The sequence below is a fragment of the Felis catus genome, chromosome B4 (assembly GCF_018350175.1).
Source record: "Felis catus isolate Fca126 chromosome B4, F.catus_Fca126_mat1.0, whole genome shotgun sequence".
NCBI classification, from domain to species: Eukaryota; Metazoa; Chordata; class Mammalia; order Carnivora; family Felidae; genus Felis; species Felis catus.
The window spans coordinates 103,961,650-103,984,920 of NC_058374.1; the positions used below are offsets into that span (position 1 = coordinate 103,961,650).

At 37.0% G+C, this 23,271-nt stretch overlaps 1 protein-coding gene across 2 annotated transcripts in view; it reads right to left on the reverse strand.

Moving 5' to 3' along the window:
• The window catches only part of LIN7A (lin-7 homolog A, crumbs cell polarity complex component), a 125,978-nt gene that overhangs the window by 59,953 nt on the left and 42,754 nt on the right, over positions 1-23,271 (reverse strand). The gene's annotated exons all lie outside the window — the stretch shown is intronic.

Genomic DNA, 23,271 nt, shown 5'->3' on the forward strand with positions numbered 1-23,271 from the left:
AGGGTATTATGCTAAGTAAAATAAGTCAGTCAGAAAAAGAGAGAGATAGCATATATGTCACTCATACGTGGAATTTGAGAAACTTAATAGAAGACCATGGGGGGAGGGAAGGGGAAAAAGTAGTTTCAAACAGAGTGGGAGGCAAACCATAAGAGACTCTTAAATACAGAGAACAAACTGAGGGTTGATGCAGGGTGGAAGGGGAGGGAAAAACAGGTCATGGGCATCGAGGAGGACACTTGATGGGATGAGCACTGGGTGTTGTATGTAAGCGATGAATTATGGGAATCTGCTCCCAAAGCCAAGAGCACACTGTTTCCACTGTATGTTAGCTAACTAGACAATAAATTATATTAAATAAATAAATAAATAAATAATCCTTGAATCTTAAAAAAATGAAATAAAATAAAAAATTTAAAAAAATTGAGTGGCCTATCATTCTATCTAATGAGATTAGGGATGCCTACTTACATAATACCTATCCAGTTTTTTATGATCTTACTTGAAGACAAAGTAGGAAGTAAAGGCCCTGGTCCAATAACTGAGCAGTGAAGAAGAGGAATGGAATCAATGATAGGTAGGTGATACCAAGAACATTTTTGCAAAAACTGGAGGTTTTTTCTGGAAGCCATCATGTTAGATTATGAGGTAGTATGATCACAAACAAGGTCAAAGCGTAGGGTACCAAAACTTTCCACTCTTGGACTGGGGATGACACAGATTCTCAGCAAGATCCTAAGTCCACTGCAGTGTTTTAAAAGTGTGGGAAGAGACGCAGGCTGCTGCCCTCTGGCTCTTAAATAAGGAGACAGCTGAAGGGTTATTGCTCTGTAATCTCCACCCTAACGAGGTAGAAGACAGCAAGATCACCCCCTGAAAATGAGACAAAGTGTAGCCTTCTGGAGAGTAGAAAATGTTTCTTTTTGGTTAAGTCATAGAGTCATAGAGTCATAGTGAGCTGTTAGGTTTTTGCCTTGTCTATCCATGTGGAGTGTAAGTCACCATGGACCATTTCTTAGATGGTTTCGTAAATTCAATGTGTGTGTGTGTGTGTGTGTGTGTGTGTGTGTGTGTGTTTGCATGTGTGGTTAGGGGTTATTTGTAATAGCTGACAAGGATAATGAGTCTTCCTTTCTTGAAATTATATATAATAGAAGCCAACATTTGTTTCTGTTTTGTGGACATTCTTTAAGGACTAAATTTAATAAATATGGAAGGGTTCTCTCACTCATAATTATTTTACATAAATTAAACTTCAGGCTATTAAATAGCTATGAAGCTGTATAAAAGGAAATATTCAGTAAGACTACTCTATCAAGAGTTGTAGGTACTTGATTGCATTTGAATATGGTTCAATTAAATTGCTTAGTAACTGAAGTAGAATTCCTCTTGAAAACCATGAAAGCATTTTTTACTATTATACTCTTCTTAATATTGTTTCTGTTTTCTTATTCAGTGTAGCTACTCATATAATGCAAATAATGTTTTTTGTTTTGTTTTTGTTTGAATTCTGTCATTTCAGTTGGGAAGCACTCAAATGGAAATAACAAAAGATATACTTCAAAATGGCTCAAACCAGATGGTTTCCAAATGTTGCTACATAATGGAATCACCTGGGGATCCTTAAAATATACTGATATCTGGCTCCTACCCAATATTCTGATCCAACTGCAGTGGGGTGAGGGCTGGGCATTGGGAACTTTCAAAGATTTCCCAGTGATTCTCATGTGCAGCAAAGTTTGGGAAATACCGGCTCAAACACTGAGGAAAGTTCAAGATGAGAAGAATCTAGAGAATTAGCTCAGGGACTTAACCTTTTCATCAGACACCCTGGTTTTTACTCCTCTGGAATGCTCTGAATGTCAGCCTTGTCTTTGGAGGCGATTTCTCTTTGTAGCCCTCCAAAGGCTGTCATCATTCCAAAAATCACATCCAGACAGAACAATATCCCGTGGAAAAGAGGTAATCATCTGTTCCTATGTCTCTTTTTAATAGCTATGATATATTCCTCAGAAACATGTCATCGGACTTCCCCTCATGCCACATTAGCTAGATCAGGGTGACTTCCCCACCCTGCTAAACCAATCATTCACAAGGGGAATGACACTGTGGCATCTGTCTTAGATTAAGCCAATCAGATTTACCCTCCTAGCTGAGGGAGTAAATTCACCCTTTCCTGAATTATGCTGGGAGGTGTAGGCACCTAAATAAAAAATTATATTTCTGGCAGTTGAAGAGAAGTGATGAAAGCTTTTTGGTAGAAAACATGGAGTGCCTGCTCTTTCTTTTTCTTCCATATTCTACTCCATCGCTTGTATAGGTGTCCTCTTAAATAAAACTTCTATGCATTTTTTCTTCCATGTTTCTTTGCTCAATAAAAATAAGAAATTATGAAGGTGGCAGGGCTCAGAGGAATATCAACTGGAAATAATCCCATTCATTTTTTTAATGTTTATTTATGTATTTTTGAGAGACAGAGATAGAGCATGAGCAGGGGAGAGAGAGAATCTCAAGAGTCTAGCATGGGGCTTGATCCCACGAACCGTGAGATCATGACCTGAGCCAAAATCAAGAGTTGGATGCTTAGCCAACTGAGCCACCCAGGGATCCCAAAACAATCCCATTCTTTTTTTTTTTAATTTTTTTTTTCAACGTTTATTTATTTTTGCGACAGAGAGAGACAGAGCATGAATGGGGGAGGGGCAGAGAGAGAGGGAGACACAGAATCGGAAACAGGCTCCAGGCTCTGAGCCATCAGCCCAGAGCCCGACTCGGGGCTCGAACTCACGGACCGTGAGATCGTGACCTGGCTGAAGTCGGACGCTTAACCGACTGCGCCACCCAGGCGCCCCTCTTTCTTTTTTTTTTTTTTTTTTTAAATTTTTTTTTTCAACGTTTATTTATTTTTGCGACAGAGAGAGACAGAGCATGAATGGGGGAGGGGCAGAAAAACAATCCCATTCTTAAAGCATGTCCTTGGTGGCCCAGTCTTATCATAGTACATTCCAGTTTTTTTCAATTTTCATTTTGTTAGTATTTGCTACCCATTCCCTTCAGACTCAGAAATGTGTAAAAAAAATGTCTGCCACATGTGTTTTATATTGCCAATTTAACATTAGTAGAATTTTGATTTGCATTTAAGTATACTTCATGTATACAGTCCGCACAAATATGCTTATCCCTGAAGTGTTACTATATTGACAGCAGAGCAAAGGAAAAGCTGGAAGCAGCTATTCTGGGCCTCCTGTAGTGAAATAATGGATGATTAGCAACTTGACTGCACCTTGGTAGCATTCCTTCTCTTGGTAATGCTGAAGTTGCCTCCTACAAGAGTGTAATAGTAATTATGCGAGCCCATCTGTAGTAGCAAGACAATCACTCGCAGAGTTCTTCCAACATGTCAGTGTTTGCCTACTCAAGGACACAGGGACATCAGCCCTGCCGGTAAGACAGGAAAGAACCAGGCAGGAAGTATGCCTTTCTCCACAGCTGTGTGTTATTTGTCTTTTAGGTCAAACTTGCCAGGAACTAATTAATTCAGAAACCAAGAAGTGGCTAGTATCTCATTTAACTGTCCCCTGACAAGATAGATCAGAAACACTACCTGCCAACTTATTACTCAGCTTTAATTAATGAAGTGAGCATATAAAACTATTGGATAAGATCACTGAAGGCTGCAATTTGCCTCTTGGCTGGTTTCACAAGCGGGTTCCTATCAGTTATTAATCACTATCAGGTAGCAGGATGGGCTCACCCTTGAGGAAACCCTAGAGCAGAGACTGTTCTCCAATGTCAAAACCCAGACCCACTGCATCACAACTGCTCTGTATTTGACACTTAAGGTTGATAAGGATGTGACACCTAATCTATACAGTGACATGATTGCCCTCAAGAAGCTAGCTGCAAGGAGAAGCCACAAGGTGAAGAAGGTAAGGTGGCCTTAGTTTTGAATTAGGTGCAGAAAAGGCATTGGCATTTAACCATTTAAGCCAAAGTATCTTAAACTTTATTTTAAAATGTCATGTTGTGGAGCGCCTGGGTGGCTCAGTCGGTTAAGTGTCCGACTTCAGCTCAGGTCACGATCTCGCGGTCCATGAGTTCGAGCCCCGTGTCGGGCTCTGGGCTGATGGCTCGGAGCCTGGAGCCTGCTTCCGATTCTGTGTCTCCCTCTCTCTCTGCCCCTCCCCTGTTCATGCTCTGTCTCTCTCTGTCTCAAAAATAAATAAAACGGTAAAAAAAAATTTTTTTTAAATGTCATGTTGTATATGAGACAAATGAGCAAAAGCCTATGAAGTTCAGCCGAGGGCTTCATGGGAACTCACTTTAGTATTTAACATGCATATGTTTTTTGGTCAATATGAATTAGAGGATTCCTCTGTGAGGGGAATTCTGTGGGCATGTCTGTCCCTTCGACTCAATTCAGACTGCTTGGGGAGACTGCTGAGTTGGCCGGGTGTGGAGTCATTCAGGCACAGGGCACTGCACTCCATCAAGGCACTGTGGGATGCTCTTGGCAAAGAGTCCCCAGAGGTTTGGGCTGAAAACCACGTCTGTTGGAACCCTTTATTTTTTAAAATCACATCTCAGGTATCCTTGGAATGGACATATTCTTAAAGACTTTTGGAAATCATTTCACTGAGTAACATGTATTTTGGAAGATTCTAAGAAGTAGACGGCGATACAGTAGTATATGTATTGTTAGAAATTTAGATGACTATATAACTATTAAAAGCATAACTGAATTATGCCTAAAGCCATATATATATATATATATGTGTGTGTGTGTGTGTGTGTGTGTGTATGTATAAATGATATATATTATAGTTTCATATATTCAAAGTAGTCATTGAGGAAAACTCTCCTTTTACTCTTTTTTAAGCTGCCAATATGTACATCACTACCAAATATATATACATAATGTACATAATATACATAATATATAATGCATTTTGTCTTCTCTTCAGCCTGAGAGAAGGCCACACTTGAATGCTCTCAAATTTAGCCCACGGGGCACTGAGGGGTCGTGAATTACATAAGCGTGTTGCATGTAAACCAATCAGGCAAAGCTTAAAATTATAGAATCAGATATTTTCAGTAAGCATTTCTCATGAACTTTGGAGTTTATAGTTAAAGGGTATAAGTTAACTTATGAAGTTATAAGTTAACTTATAAGTTAACGATGAAAGTTAAAGGGTATAAGAATGCTTAAATTCAGGAGAGGCAGCTTGCTGGTTGCAAGGCTTTGAGAACTTCTGCTAACTCCTAATAGGCTCAAGATCCCTCTTAGAATTTCAGTGGACAAAGTATTACCATTCTATTATGAACGGACCAAATGACACAGAATATGTTATGAGAAATCCAGTCTCGTACTTAGCACAATTGGTGCCTCTGTGTGAGTTAGAAGAAGCTGGCACTTCTTCAAGACATAGCCATCTGCCAGGAAATGGCAATAATAAATATAAATCCGGGATGACCACAGAAATGGGTGATGTCCTTAAGGCGTGCACTGCACAGTCTTACTTGGTACCCTTGAGAAGTTCCAGAGGAATAACTAGAGCAAGTAGCCTCTCCTCTTCATTAGGAAGAAAGGGGAATCCTGCCAGGCCAGGTGATCAGACCGATGCCACACACAAGTACTGGACAAGTCCTGGGCACAGGATGGATGGAGGACCAGCTGATGTGAAGTAGAGCAGGGGGCTCAGCAAGCAGAGAGGACAGAAGAAATGTTCCAGACATACATGAAATTACAACTGGCATCGCAAACACCTCCTAGGTGTTTGGTGCCCCCATCTGTGGCTTATGGGGAGAGACCACTAAGGAAGACACAGTCTCCTGTGACTAGAGATTATAAACAGGGGAAAACTGGCTGAGCCAGGACTATGGCCAGACTATGTAGAGTCATTTCTTTCACCATGAGCTCCTCTACATGCCAGCTACAAATGGAAAATGAGTATTTCTTTGCACAGGGGAAAACATTTTTGTTGACTATCATGAGTACCTTCAGATTCACTGATCTGGTGTCTAATTTACCACTGTACATGAACACTGCAAATGGGATGTGTCTGTACTATTTTTAGCCACAAACGAAGATTCGAAGGAATTATTTGTACACCTTAGGAAAGGTCAATGGAATATTCTTCTGTAAATGGAAAAAGCATTCACGTAGAAATGATCTAAGCTCCGAGGTCACAAAACTAGTGACTGCTACATTTTTGAAAGAACCGATATCACAGTCAGAAGTAAGAAATCTTCAGCTGAAAACCGTGGCGGGGGCGGGGGAGGGCGGAATGTATCCATCTCATTCGGCTTCTTTCTCTCTTCCAGACACATTAGAGGATAAAAGCAGTGGGGTGAGAGGAGGTAAAGGGAATGTATCAGTGGTTACTTGATTTTTTAGAGGCTCATTGAAAGGGAAGCTAATGGAGAAGAATGGGGAAACAGGAAATGTCCCTCACAGTGAGCACACAACACATAATGAATTTATTTTCTAAATAACCTGCTACATTAAAATAAAATTATGTATATTGAATTGCAGTGTCTGGAACAAGATCTCTAAAAAATTATTTCTATATTAGCAAAGCAAGTCAACAAGCTTAATTACAATTCATCTGCTTTTAAATCCAACTAAATAGTTTTCTAAATTCAAATTAGTCATTGAGGAAAACTCTCCTTTTACTCTTTTTTTTAGCTGCCAATATGTACATCAATACCAAATGCGCTGAAATATATAGTTCAATAAGCATATGTTTTTCTACCAATTATAAATATTGCTTTCCTAAAAGAAAATCCATGTTTGTAAACCTCTAAACATTTGATAGTGAATAAACAAAATAGCCCGATAGATGATTAAGTTGTGAATATTTTGCTTGTAAACACATGTTTAATTAAGAACTCATTGTAAAACATCTTTCAAGATTAAATGTAAGTATCTGATGGTCACAAATTTTCTGAAGTCTTATAATAAATTAACAAACATAAATCTTTTCATCACTGGGAGTTCAATGAAAAAATGCCATTTTGTCTTCTACAGAATGGAAATATTTTATGGAAACGGCAATAGTTTATGGAATATAATCACATTAAGCATAATTCATTTTTCTCACTAGTAGATCATTATAACTAACTAAACTAAAAATAGAAAAAAATGTTCTGAGATTTTCTTTTACTAAGCTATAGCTTTACTGGGTCCAATTTTAATTATATAGAAATTCAAGTTAGGGAACATTCATTTATATATTCACATGTTTAAATGTGTGGCTACTTCAGTTTGTCTTTATACTGGGCAATGCAAATATTGTAAAGCCATAATTATACTAATAAGCAATTTCATTAAAAACAATTTTAATTCCATGATGATTAAATCAACATTTTAAATGGACTCTTTATTACGCAAGTTTATCCTTTCTAAGATGAAAATATGAGTATCAAGTATGACTCAGTGGCTCTATTATTTTCCATCAGTATGTCATGGAGATCTTAAAAATTCCTCCCTTGGCTGTAGTAATGTGCCAAAATTAATTAAGGCAAATGAACATTCTAAATGAATCTTTTCCTCCTAACTATTGTTTGAGTAATTGCCTATGCTTGACAAGGTATTTTGCATGAAATATCAACAATGTGATTTGAATCATATAATTACAAACTCTTCAACCATAGTAACTAATAAATTATTGTCCTCTCATGGGACTATCTTCAGACATTGAAAATATTTATTATTGAGAAGTTCTATGGAACTATTATGGTGTCTTTATAATTGTCTAAGACCTCAAATTTCTCCAATGTTACGATTTGGCCATTTTAATCTTTATCAAAATATAATTGATATGCAGATCTTTGTTATATCTGGATAAAAGACATATTTTTTTACCTTGTTTAGGAAAGTCTGATTTACTTAGCTAATATCTAGCAATCCCATTTCTCTCAATGTATAGTGGTAGTTGGCTTGTCTCTGTCCTGGACACAGAAGTAATTACTATCCCATCTGTGAGGAAATGGAATGATTTTCATAGAAATTTTAATAGAATCCAGTTATAATTCACTTTCCAAAACAAGGAGTAAAATATATCTGGTAGTCAAGCAGGTGGTCATAAAAGAAATTTAGCAGAATATCCTTTCAATTAGAAACTCGGGAGGTAGGATTCTTTAATTTTGCTGCACTGCCAGTAACCTTTCCCACATTGACTCCATATGGTATGGGTTTATATTCCTCCGAATGGTTAGCCACAGGTATTCTTTAGAAAGATGTGCGTGGCACCGTCATCCTTGCTATGGCTGCATATCTATATTGATATCCCCAGGTGGATAGGAGCTGGGAATTGTTTAGAAAGGTGTGTGCAAAAAATGATGTCAACAAAATCAGTGAGAGAGAAATTATCTATTCTACTGTGTGTTCCAGAAGGACTAATTTCCCTCTCCTTTCTTGACCTTAAATAAAGAGGGACATTACTGCATTTAATATGGAAAACACACATTTGTTTACTGTCATCAAGGTAATGCTTCTGTTGCTTATTCACACCTCTATGAATGCCCTGTCACTTGTCTCTGGTCACTGGCCCCATCCTTCCAGAAGAAAGACTGAGGAGAAGAAGAGGATGTATCTCTTTTGGTCCCTTTTGTTGATGGGTTTGTTCCTTATTTATTTTTTATATTTGCTTATTTCTTTGCATAGCCCCTGAAAAACTTGGAAAGATGCTTTTCAGAGTGATTACTGTCTCTTACCTAAGAACTGTGACTGTACCCCTAGGTGCTAGCAAATGGGAAATGAACTGCAAAGTAATTCTGGGCAGGACTTTAGGCAGTGGGATAAATTTGGGATGCACTATTGCTGACCTATGGGAAACAGCATGGAAAAAATGCAGTTCAAAAAATTTCCAAGTATTAGGCTTAATAAATATTTGGTATCTCTTATATAATCGAGAGGTAGACATGAGGAAAACCAAGTAGTCTGGAAGACAAGATTACCTGTAATAGGTTTTTCTTTTTCTGGGAGAGCAGGCATTCTCCCTAAAATATCTATTAGTTGAAAATGGCTTCACTGCTTCTAGTGCTAACATAGAAAGAAAAGGACTAAAGGCATATTTGAATAGACATGCATATTTGTGATAGATCCTGAAACACATTTGGAAAAGTCGGATCTCAAAAATACTAAATGATTTCAGCAGGGACTGAAATTTTCTGGAAATATCCTAACGCTTTTGGTGATATAATGCCAATTATACAATGATTAGTAACTAAACTTTTACACTGCCTCCTGGAAATTTGGATTACAAACATATGAGAGGATATATTACTAAGCCACAATGCATTGTCTTGTGTTAAATGAGGCAAAGAAAGAACTAGAAGGCAAAAATATTAAAGAATGCTGTTGGTACACATGGAACACTGATATGAATAGAAATTACAGAAACGGGAACCATGATGCGATTTTCCAATTATTTTGACTCATTACTGATAAGTAGTGAAATAATGTTTCATTGTTTCCACATTCCAGAATGTTCCGTTTTTGCCACTGTCCATAGCAAATAGAATTAGAACTGGACTAACGTTCAGGAAACTTTGCTCTGTTACTAACTCAGGCACTGACTAGCTTGAAAGACAACTTAAACTTTCCAGATCTATTTCCTCAGCTCTAAAATTAAAAAGTTATAACAGCTTAAGACTCCAAATGGATCCGTTTTAGATAATTTACCAACCACTGGCATTCAAAACAATTTGCATATGCATATTCCTTGAAAAGTGATCCATAATTTCACAAGATTCACAATCACGAGATTCACAAAGAAGTGTATGACTCCCCTATGTCTAAGAACTACAGGATGATGGGCTTTCTAAGGTTCCTTCTTCACCTTATACACATTACTAAATTTTATGTCAAATATAATAGTTATGCATTCATGACATGAAAACAAATCATATTTGCACATCTGTACCAGTGTATATATTTATGCAAATACATAAAAAACCTAGACATTTTTATGTTAATTAAAGATCAGTTTTCATCTCTGGAAACAATTTTTAAATGCAAATAAAATTTTAGTCATAATCACTGACCACCTTTCGAGGTTGGAAGCCGTTTTAACGTAAGTAAGATCTTATTCTAAACTAGCAGTGTTATCAGGTTTTGTCTGGGATCTGTATGAGCTCAGAATCCCATCTAAAAATCAAGGCCTATAAAAATCAAATATATGTTTGTCTACTAATGAAAAGGTCATCTTAATGAATTTGTTCATGCATCCAGCAAATATTTATTAAATGCTCGTTATTTGGTAGACAGTATGGTAGGCGCTAATTTTGCTATGATAACTGAAACATTCTCTGCCATCTGCTGAATAAGATTAATGACTGTACTTAAAACCTGAATTAACCTTGATGAAGGAAACTGAAAGAGACCCACAAATCATGAATGTGAAACTACTCGGTTTGAAAGCATTAAACTATGTTATTTTTTTTCTTTCCCCATGGTACCTCCAGTGCAAAAAACAGAATTGGAGTTATCATAATAATCTTTAGTTTATGGCACATACTTATTGTTCACTGATGCATGAATGGTTTGCTTTTATTAATTTACCTTCATGCAAACACACACATACACACACATGCAATAAGATTTCATAAATCTTCTAATAAAAGTGAAGATTAAAACTATGTGCCCCCCCAAGCCAACTCATTGCCTTGATTCTCCCAAATGAAATAGGTAGGCCATTAATGAAGGAACAGAGAAATTGATGAATTAATTAGAAACTCAGAAACAGATCCATGTACATAGTCTGGTATATATTAATTGGGCAAGTGACAGAGAAAATTATGAATTATTCAACAAATAGAGCAAGATATAGTTACCCTTACAGATAAAAGACAAAATCAGATCCCTCCTCACACTACATACAAAAAAATCAACTCTAGATGGATTAAGAACATAAATTTCAAAAATAAAAATTTTACTTTTAGTAGAAAACATAGATGAATATCTTTTAGACATTGGGGTAGGAAATATTTCTTATATAAGATACTCCAAAAAAGCATTGATTATTTAAAAGATAATCAATGGAGGGCACGTAGGTGGCTCAGTCGGTTAAGCATCCGATGTTTGGTTTTGGCTCAGGTCATGATCTCAAGGTTAATGAGTTTGAATCCCACATGGAGCTTGATGCTTGGGATTCTTACTCTCCCTCTCTCTGCTGCTACCCTGCTTGCACTCTCTCTTTTTCAAAATAAACTTAAAAAAATACAAAAAGGCAAAATAATAGACAATCAATGTGAATATTTAAAATTAAGAACTGTATGTATAAAGATATCTTAAGAGGCATCTGGGTGGCTCAGTCAGTTGAGCACCTGACTTTGGCTCAGGTCACTATCTCACAGTTTGTGGGTTTGAGTCCCGCATTGGGCTCTGTGCTGACAGCTCAGAGCCTGGAGCCTGCTTTATATTCTGTGTCGCCCTCTCTCTCTGCCTCTTCCCCACTCGTGCTCTCTCTCTCTCTCTCAAGAATAAATAAACATAAAAAAATTTTTAAAAAACACCTCAACTTAAAAAAACTAAAAAAACAAAGACACCTTGAAGACAAATTATAACGTAGGAGATACAATGTAGGAGAACTACATATACCATCAGTAAAAAGTTAATAACAAGAATATATAAAAAAATATAAGCACAAATCAGTAAAAAAAATACACGAACGAATTTTTCACAGAAAAAGAAACATCCACGGCCAGTAATTACAAGAAGGGCTATGCAGCAAGTTAGTGATCAACTAAATGCAAATGATGACTGCAATGAAATATTATTTTAGTATATTCAATTGATATGTGTTTTTTTGTTTGTTTTTTGAGAGAGAGAGAGAGTAGGGGAGGAGCAGAGAGAGAGGGAGACAGAGGATCCCAAGCGGGGTCTGTGCTGCCAGCGCAGAGCCTGACGGGGGCGCCACCTCACGAACCCTGAGATGAAGACCTGAGCCGAAGCCAGAAGGTTAAGTGGTGGGGCCACCCAGGTGCCCCACAACTGATATAGTTTAAATGTCTCCTATGACAATGCTGGAGATAGTGTGGATACACAATTTCTGTATTGCTTGCTGAGGTATAAACTGGAGCAACTAATTTTAAAAATTGTTTGGCATTATCTTTTTTTTTTTTTTTCAACGTTTATTTTATTTTTGGGACAGAGAGAGACAGAGCATGAACGGGGGAAGGGCAGAGAGAGAGGGAGACACAGAATCAGAAACAGGCTCCAGGCTCTGAGCCATCAGCCCAGAGCCCGACGCGGGGCTCGAACTCACAGACCAGGAGATAGTGACCTGGCTGAAGTCGGACGCTTAACCGACTGCGCCACCCAGGTGCCCCAGGCATTATCTCTTAAAGTTGAATATTTGTATACCTTCTGATCCAGAAATTCCAGATTTAGATATGTACCCCAAAGAAATCTTGGTCATGTGACAAGAAATGCATGTATGTTCACAGAAGCACTTGGAAACAACATAAATGCTCATCAATGAGAAAGTGAGTTAATAAATTACACAATGGAATATCACATTGCAGTCAAAACAAACGAACTACACCTGGGTGGCTCAGTCGGTTAAATGTCCGACTTCAGCTCAGGTCGTGATCTCGAGGTCCGTCGGTTCGAGGCTGCATCGGGCTCTGTGCTGACAGCTCGGAGCCTGGAGCCTGCTTCCGATTCTGTATCTCCCTCTCTCTCAGTTCCTCCCCCTCTCACACTCTGTCTGTCTGTCTTTCTCTCTCTATCAAAAATAAAGATTAAAAAAAAAATTTTAAATGCCAATTTGTAACTTAACATTCACTTTAGATGGCTTGTACAATTGGACTTGTCTACACATATGTTGCCAATACTGAGGCAATAAAAGGTTAAATGACTTTTTCACTGAAATAAAAATTGTCATCCATAATGCCATAAATAGAAGTTCTGATTTCCAGTCCTATGATCTCAACAGAAGACAGGATGTTCACTTTATCTGACTATATAAAATACAACTTCTTGGAGGACTCTATTATTTTGAACTACTATGTAAGCGCATGTAATTACAAGGTTCTGAAAATATGTACTGTTTATTTTACCATTTGTTACAGCAAATAGAAAGCCCAAGCTGAGTATTTACCCAACAGTGATGCTAACAGCATTCAGAGTCATTATAGACTGCTTGTGAGGGTCTGTTTAGATACCTTTAAGATCAATGACCCATTAGTGCAATTATAGTCTAAAATGGTTCCTGCCACACAGACCCTGTTCTTGCTACCAGAAAGTGACATATTGATGTTATAAACACCACTCACATTGTTACAAGTGTTTCTTTTCTGAGAAAGCTGCAGAAATATAACTTAGTTTACAAATTCCGTTTCTAGTGAATTGTCATTCTGTTTTCACAATTTTCTGTGATAAAATTATAAATTACATCCTTTGAAAAACTCAATAAAATGAGTACATTTACTTTTCTCATTATTTTTACCAGTTTAAAAATCTTTATAGTATCTGTCTTCCCTACCCATTCATACAGAGTCTCACAGAGTCACAAATGCCTACGATGCATACATGCTGAGCCTTATATAGTTCCACGTCATTTATGTGAAGAAAAACATGGGTTACTTGCTATGTAACTACAGATTCATCGAATTGGAAGGATTTTAGAGATGGAGACCAACTAGTCAAGTAGTATATGTCGACTGATACCAAAATCCTTTATTAGGGAGTGGTCTTCATTTTCTGGCAGGTAAGATGGAAAGATATATCATGGGCCTTTTTGAGAATCTCCCGAAGTTACGGTGTTATCTCAAGAAAAATACAATCGTGTGTAAATGTTCATGCTGTCTTTCTGCCTTTGACATGGAGCTATTTTATTTATTACAGAAGATTCTGTGACTTTTTCCTGTAAAAATTAATGGTAGCTTTCTGAAAAATAAAACCCAATTAACCAAATCACATTAACGAAAAGAAAACTTTCGTCTGCTTGAAATAAATTTCAGTGAGAAGACTGTTTGATTTGGAAGAAGCCAAAATTTGGAGTGATCTTTTACAAGGAAATGTTTATGTCATTTTTAGTATGCAATCAATTTTGAGTCTGTTTTAATACCAGCAAGGGCTCAAAGTTGCCACTCACACCACTTTCAAAAGCAAACGGAATTAAATTCCCTTACAGGAGAACAGACTTGTGTCAAGACACCTGCGCTTTCTTCAAGATACTTCAAGTTGAATTTAGGTCCTACCAAATCCTTTGTCCTCAAGGTAAATGAAGTTATTTTTAGAAAGGTTGGCATCTATGCACCCTCTGTCAGCAAAGAAAGACATTTGAAACCTTTTTTTTTCAATTTTAAATCATTTAAGCGGAAGTAACCTTTGAAAGAGTTTGCAGTCTTTCCAGTTGTTGTAGTTCTTCTCCGTGGTTAAACTGACAAGGCTTTCTCATTTTTGACTCCCTTTGCCCTCACAGGTATCCTTTCTGTAGCTCTGGAAAGGTCACAAGTTTTTGGCTCTAACTTCTGCTTCCAAAACGGCAGGTATTGCTAGCAGCAGTCATACAAGATGCGTGAATCTGGAATCTGATGACTGGCTTCCTTCTTACGGCCATCTTAGAGTTTACTACAAGAAAGTCTAGCCACAAATGAACCTCTCTTGTCAAACTGTTCTAAGATACAGCAAAAAATAAATCAGACCCTTAAACAAACAGATAGATAGATAGATAGATAGATAAGTAAATAAAGTGAAATTTCTGACTCAAGTTCAACCAAGTACATTAACACATATCCTCTGGAAAGCCTAAAGAAAACCAAAAAGACCAAAAAAAAAAAAAAACCACAACAACTTTTGACAGTGAAAAGAACACAGCTTGCTCTATTTAGAAATAAAAATGTAAATATAGGTTCCAAGCTATGACTGTGAAATTACTGGACCACTTTTCACAGAGCAGGCAAGGCATCTTTTAGGATAATTGTCAGAATCTTTGACACTAATGCATGCTGATGTTCAAAAGTAATAAACCTCCATAAAAAGTAAAAGCTTGGTCTTCTTCACCAAAATAATCAAGCTGGATGTTGGACCGAGAAACTCCACATGTACTCCACATGTACACAGAATATGAAGAGTTTTCCTCCATTAGGAGTTTTGCAGAACAAAGAAACTTTCTACTGTTGAACAACTTGGTCTTTAAAATATCAATGGGGTAACCCACATGTGCACACACTCGCGCGCACACACACACACAAAAGCACGCACACACATGGGCACGCATGCGCACACACACATAGACTTCAATAGGACCATCAGCATTCACATGATGGATAAAAATCAGAGCTTTACTGCAACAATCATAGTTTTCACTAATTGCCTGCCAAGTACAAATGGCACAGCTGTTATTTTCACCATAACTGGTTCAAAATATTAGCAAAATGTCAGAGTTCAGAAGCAGGTTATATCATGTGAACAGAGACACTATTTTTGCTGTTCTCGTGCTTCTGAGCAACCCACCAGTTCAAACGTTTCTAAAGTACAGGACTTGATCGAGATTTCTCCAATTATTCCTGGTTCCTTTTGCTTGGAAACGTGTCAAGACACGCTGGGACAAATCTAAGTTTTGGTACAGAAAATAAAAATTCTATATTGTGCAATGTATTTTCAGGATGTTCAGAAATAAGCTTTATTGACTTCATGCTCTTCTTGGCAGGAAACTTATCACACAAGAAACAATCTGGCTTTTGTGTCCTATCACATTTGGCAGTGCAAATAAAATCAAAGGAAATGAAAGAGCCATCAAGCTTTCTTTCCTTTGTCATCTGCCAACTTAAGTTCAATACGAACAGAAAGATATGTGTAAACATATGTCAGATATATTTTTGTTAATTCCCGCGAATATAGTGCTATTTTAAATGCCATTATATAACAGGATTCTAATTTTACATAATGAAATCCATGTTTAAAGTAAAACATTAAAAACATTTTGCCATAAATTTTTTGCGTGTAAATGGAAGGGAACAGAAATAGGGAAAGTAAATTATACGTATTTATATAGAAGTATTTATATAATTATACATTATAAAAGCATACATGTATATTTGCTTTTACTTCACCTATAACATGAAGCTTATATATGACCTTAAATTAAAAGCTCTTGTGAAAAAGTGATCTGAAATATGATCATCTAACCTTTGCTGTTGTTATAGGAAGCATCTTACATTATAAATGAGCCCATTGTTGGTTATCGCTAGTTATCTTCATCCTTCTACTTTTCACCCAGTGGTCTAGCATGGTTACCTTCCTCTCACCTCATCCTACCAAACAGTAAATGACAAGAATATTGCACATGATTCTTTTTCTTTTGTGGCTAACTATCACCAAGTCCTTAACTTTTTGTCAAATGACAAGGTTTCCAGATTCCTTACTATATTGGTTTATTCTAAAACCACTCCAGATTGCCAACATCTTTCTTAAAATGTGAGCCTCCTCTGTGCTGACAGCTCAGAGCCTGGAGCCTGCTTTGGATTGTGTCTCCCTCTCCCTTGCCCCTCCCCTGATCGTGTGCTCACTCTCTCAAAAAGAAACAAACATGAAAAAAACTTTTTTTAAATGTGAGCCTCCTATGGAGAAAAAAAAAATTATATTTGTCTGGATGGTTGGTAACTACAGAACTGTTATTCTCTGTATTTGTAACTAATATTTCTATCAGAATACAATAAAATTTTATTGTATTGTTACTAAAAGCCACTGAATTTTTCACCAGAGTAACTACCCTTTCTTAACTACTTACTCTTTTAGCTAGGTAGTGTATTAGTCAAGGTATTTTATAGTTTTTAATCTCATTTGATTTAATCTTCCCAACGTTATTATTGCCTTATTTCATGTTTAAAAAAAAGAGTAAACAAAACGAGGAACATAGAAGTTAAGTAATGAGTACAAGATCATATAATTAGATGGCTAAAGGATTTGTGTCCAGGTTGTCTGAAACGATTGTCAACACTCTGACTCCATGTTCTTGCCATATTTTTAATACACAACAACAAGCCATGATTCAGCATCAGCCTGCCTTCCATCTTTCCTTTCTTCCTGTCTTTCTTCCTTTCCTGTTTTCTGCCTTCCCTCTATCTCTTCCTTTCTACCTTCTTTCCCTTCCACTCTCCCTACCACCAACTTTTTTCTCTTTCTATGTATCCTTATTTTGTCTCATCTTGTCAGGATTGATCCAAGTATGTTTTCTTAAGGTAATTCTAAATCTGTTTTCTATCACACAACGCATCATTAGTTTTCTCATAAAGCTGATTACACTTGCTGGTCATGTTTTCATCCACACAGTAGATTAAGATGTACAGAACAACACCAAAAACAAACACGTGTGTCATAATGGTATGTCTCATATGATTGTGGAATTAGAATACAATGGCTCCATTTATTTTGTTTTCATGATTAATGGTGGGGCAATGACTATGTCTATTAGTCCTATGGATTTACTTAGATCTAGCCTATAGAAACTAACATTTCTCTTCCCATCTGTTACCCATTTCCTGACTTACCAAAACACTATACCTAGTGATAATTCAGGACTCTACCCTTTAATTACAATAGCATCCATTGATTGTGTAATTATTGGATGCCAGACTCTGTACTATGTGACTTTACATATATGATCTCTAACTATCAGAATCACTTCAAGACTGATGGTATCATTCCATTATTAAAAGTTGACAAATAAAATATTAGAGAGTTCTGAAATAAGCAGCCAAGTTGGGATTTGAACATTGGTCGACTTGACTACAACAATGCTCTAATGATGTTGCTGCTTCCCATGATCTGACAGAATGCCTCACTGCGAAATTTCACATGATATTGGTGGGAGTCACTGTGGTAATTCCCAATCTATAGCTCTCTCCAGGGGAAGAATCTCACTGGAGACTAAGAGCAACTGAATAGCAGATTGATACATCCTAACTATTCCTTCCATGTTGATTATAACTTTTAGTATATAAACAAAGAAATCCCTTTATTAAGCAACAGTGTAAGACTTGGATGGGGTAGGAGGTGGTGCTGGATGGTTAATGGGCTCCATCCTCAGGGAGAAAAAGTGAGAATAGGAGCAAATGGAAAATAATCTAGAAGCAAGATCTATGATCCAAGTGTCTCAGATTTTAAAATTTATGAACCATCCCATGGGTGTGGTACTTATATTGGTTATTAATTTCATATAGTTTTAAAAAGATTTATCATATCTTATTTAAAATAATAGACTTTAAACATTAATTTTGCTTTACAGCAGTTAAAAGGATGCTTGCTACTGCTTATAACCTTTATCCAAGCTAAATTTGGCTTGATGATCGTGTACTATCAGTCAGGATGGCTTGGATTATGTTCCAACCCAATATTCTAGAGGCTTAGAGTCACAAAGGTGTATTTCTTGCTCAGGCTGCCTGTTCGTAAAGGGTTCGCAGAGCCTGTATTTCTCATTGCCTCACCCTGCAACCCAGACTGATTGATCATTCACCAACTAAAAACATCACTAGTCGCATAGCAAAGGACAAGGAACACAACATACCATGCACTGACTCAAAGGTTTCACCAAGGAAGTGGCCCACACCGTTTCCATTCACACTTCCTTAGCCAAGGCATCAACCACATCTCGCCTTAAAGAGGATGGGGAAATCCAGTTGTAACATGTGCTGAGAAGAAGAGAACTAGAATGTTTTCCGACAATCCTGACTATCAGAATGATTCCATATGGAATTGGTTTATTTTCTTAATCTACAGTTCTACTACATTAGAAAATACTAACACACAGCATCTGGCAGTTGGCCAAAGAAGGCAGTTTTTGGCGACTGTGTCATTTGGTTCTGCATTTTTGGTTCAAAAATGCATAGGACAGCCATAAATGCGGGAGCAAGTCCTCACCACAGACCACTCTCAGCAGCACATCAAACACCAGATCGATGAGCACATTCCCCTGGAAAGCAGGAAGCCTAAATGTTGTAAAACTTGGAAGATGGTGATGGTAAATAGATTAAGTCTGTTTATTTTTTTATTATTTTAGTTTCAGAAAGAATTTCTTTGAACTGTGTTGCAGAAATGGGATGTCCTCTTAAAATATAACCACTCATATACTATTGATTTCTTTCTCTGAGGCATGAAGAATATGAAGTGTCAGGAAAAAGTTCATCGCTTGGCAATCGAACTATTTAAATTCAATTCAAATTCACCATTCAAGTCTCATAGGAAATTCTCTTACCAAAGCCAACATTTTACAATCCTTATATTTCAACCCATGTATTTCCTTACATTTCAATTTATAAATTTAGGTCGTTCAACCTAAATAATACAGTGACGAACAAAAACTTGAAGAAGACACTTAAAAAGACACTTAAAAAGGCCCAGAAATGGCCCTTACTGGGACTATCACTACCATAAAGTTTTTTATTTCATCTCTCATTCAAAAAGTTCTGTGAACTTTCTCTTGTCAGCTGGTACCTCTCACTATGGGAAAAGGAACATCATGTGTCAGTCCATTTATCGCCATGTACCCCAAAATTACTTACACAGAATGGTGCAATTTAACTATTAATCAGGTCCTTTGAGATCCTTCAACCAGAAAGTAAAATATCAAGGTAAGTAGTGCCATCTACTACCTTTATTCTATGGCTACAGCTGTATGTGGATTGGCATTCAAATGAAACTCGTTTATTAATACATCAATGTTAGTTGGGTACATAAATGGTCTTGTTTCAGTACTGGTCTCAACATGATTTTTTCTACCTTTATTACAGATTACAGAAGAATAATTAAGTAGAGAAAACATCTAATCTCTTTTAATCATTCATTTTCAGTAAAAAACAAAGTAAAATTTCATTAAACCATTCTTCCCATATAAGTGCTACCCACAGGCCAAGAGCTGATTCAGTGGTTTCATCCAAATGTAAAGCAAAACACGGGATTGCCTCAACATGTAACTATAACTACTGTTACACTAGTGTAAGGTGTATGGCAATTTAAAGAGTTGGCAACTGATTCTCTCCCTTTTTTTTTTTTTTGCATAATTTGGGTTTCACAGACTTGTTGACAATGACCTTTATCTGTTTTTGCTCTGGTGAATGCAACTAAGAATGATGCCCATGTAGTTCTTTGTCCTTTCTCTACCTGTCACGACAAAATTAATAACTGTCACACTGGAAAGTATGAATTAACAAATATTCCTGAAAAAACTCAATTAATTTAACCATCGAGATTCTAAGCATAACTTGAATAGGAAACTAAACCTTCAAAGGTTTCATGCCAGTAGAACAGTCAGTACCCAAGAAACCAGGAGGGAAAGGATTCTTGACTCAAGAAAATTTAATTTTCAGATATTTATTGCTGTATATTGCCATACTTCCCAGCTGCACTTTTCTTTACCGGCTTGTGCAGTCACCTGTCTGACAACATGGGTTCATATTTTATGTTTTTATTGAAGAACTTTTCACTAGATAGATATACAATATTATTCTATGATTCAGAATTATTGAATACCTATTGCTATTTTTATCATTACTTCCTGTAGTTAATGTAAAGTGATATAATGGGAATAATGAGGAACATTCCAAACTTAAATATGAATAATATCATAAAACTAGTGTAAAATGTGGGTCAAGATCAATTGATCAAAATAATATCTGTACAACATGCATTGCCCTTAAAGGACAAAATTATTATAAGGGCATTAGTATGAATCTAAAATTAATCTTGCTAGTCCAAATTTATAAAATGTAAAGCAGAAAAATTATATGATTTTTTCCCTCTGAAAGTATTGGACTGCCCATAATTCAGTTATAGATTTCCATGGACCACTAATGATGCACATAGGACACCTACCACAAACTGGGTTTGAAAGATATATTTATAATGCCTATACAAGGTCTTCATTTCTTTTCTATTTTACCCTTATTCTCTTTTTTGTTAGTAAACTCTTTAAAGAAAAAGGTCTGTGCATTTATTTGAACAGATATCTATACCACATTTATATCTCCAGACCCAACTTCTCCCCCAAGCTTCAGACTTAGATGCTTGTTAGACTCTCTACATGGATGTCAGAAAAGCATCATCAACTTGCTTTGTCCATAACAGAATTCTTGGACAGTCTTCTCCAAACTTGGTCCAAATGCAAAGATTCTATTTCCTTATGTAACTATCCATCCAATTGTTCAAGCCCAAACCTAAAAGGCGATTGAGACTTGCTCTCTCATCCATACATCCAATGCATCAACAATGCCTGTTGACTTTACTCTCAAAAAACACACATTGAACCTGAAGACTTCCCACAGCTTAAACTGTTATCACACAAGCAACCATCATCACATCTCTCACTTGATCTACTCATTACTTTGTTACTGGACTCTCTTGTTTCCTCTCTTGCCCACACACTTGCATTCTCACAGCATTCAGAAAGACCTTTTAAAAATCTAATCAGGTCAAGGCAAAATTCTCCAAGGGCTTTCTATCATGCTTAGAATGAAATCCAATCTCCTAACAACGGCATGCAAGGCCTCATGTGATCTGCTCTCTGGCTGCCTCTGGGAAGCCTACCTGGCTTATTTCACTGCATACATTCTGGCTTTTGGGATCTTCCTTCCATGGACTAAGATCATTCTTGGCTCTGGATTTTTGTACTTGTGGTTTCTTCCACCTGGAACACTGTATCCCACTGATACTTGTGACCTGTTCCATTACTTCAGTTAGGTTATTTTCCTACCACCCTAACTTCATAGAGCTTTATTCCTACTTCCCCTAATCCTGCTTCTTTTATTTCCATAGTTTTGTCACCCTTTGACATTGTATTGCATATTTATTTATCATCATTTTCTCACTGGAATGTAAATTCCACAAAGGTAGAGACTTTGCATTGCTCACATGCCAAATTCCCACTTAGCAGAGATACACATTTGATGTGTCCTATCCTTTAGTTAGTTCTGTGGAAAGTAAAAGAGTTGATAGAATATCTAAAAATGAAAAGTCGGCCATCAAATCTCAGGGGAGTAGCAAGCACTCTGTGAAGGAAGAAAAGAGCGTGTAGGGGATTTAACCTTGATCTACAGAGTGACTATAGGAATTGACCTGAAAGAGGCCCACGGGGTTTCCACATATCTATACCTTTCCCACTGAGCAGTCAGTGGCCGAGAACTCATACGCTTTCAGAAATTTCCTTTCAGCCTTTGGTTAAACCCATAGGTTAGAATTTGGAGACACAATTATGGTTATTTACTTAAGCTGTGTTCATCATAAACAAAAATCAAATAGTGAACAACTTCACCTGATAAAGATTTAGCACAAGCAGTCTAAATCAAATCTCAGCAAAATCCAAACTGTACCTCACTGGATAGGCTACAGTTTATTTTATTTTATTTTTAATTTTTTTAACGTTTATTTATTTTTGAGACAGAGAGAGACAGAGCATGAACGGGGGAGGGTCAGAGAGAGAGGGAGACACAGAATCAGAAGCAGGCTCCAGGCTCTGAGCCATCATCAGCCCAGAGCCCGACGTGGGGCTCGAACTCACAGACTGCGAGATCGTGACCTGAGCCGAAGTCGGATGCTTAACTGACTGAGCCACTCAGACACCCCTAGGCTACAGTTTAAATCTATAGTGAGAGAAGTTTTGTATGTCTCTGTCTTAGTCACCTGGGTCTTTCCTATGTAGTGACTACTCATATATTAGCATTGTTGAGGTAAAAATATATGCATTGGCCACAGGTAGAGTTGCAAAAAGGAAAGGAAGTTGGTAACAAGTATTCCTTGGCAAGTGTATGTCCTCTGCTACAACAAACTCTCCAGAAAGTCACTGGGTTCAACTGGTTTGGGAGATGACAGTAAATAATTCATTAGTGGGGACTTCTAGCAGAGCAAATATGCTGGAGTTATGGACTTCAGGTCCTAACTAATGAATTACTACTTTGTAGCTGGTGGGGAAGAAATGATGGACTTAATATTATTTTATTCAAGAAACAATATGGTATATACATCTTGAATGAACTTTATTTTAACAATTAAATTAATTAGTGAACTAGTCAGTTCCACCACAAGTCAATACAAGATTCAAACAGTCATTTCTACACACTTGTTTTATGTTAGGCTTCTTAAAATCTCTAGCAAGGAAAGCATCGCGAAGATTTGTTAGAGGGGCATATCAGTCTGTTCAGAGATTTTCCATTATTGCACTAGACAGTAATGTTTGGATAACTGTAACATTAGTCAGTAGGAGTTTACTCTTCCAGATTTATCTAAGGTTCAGTTGAATGTTGTTTTAAGAAAAGCACAATCCCCCA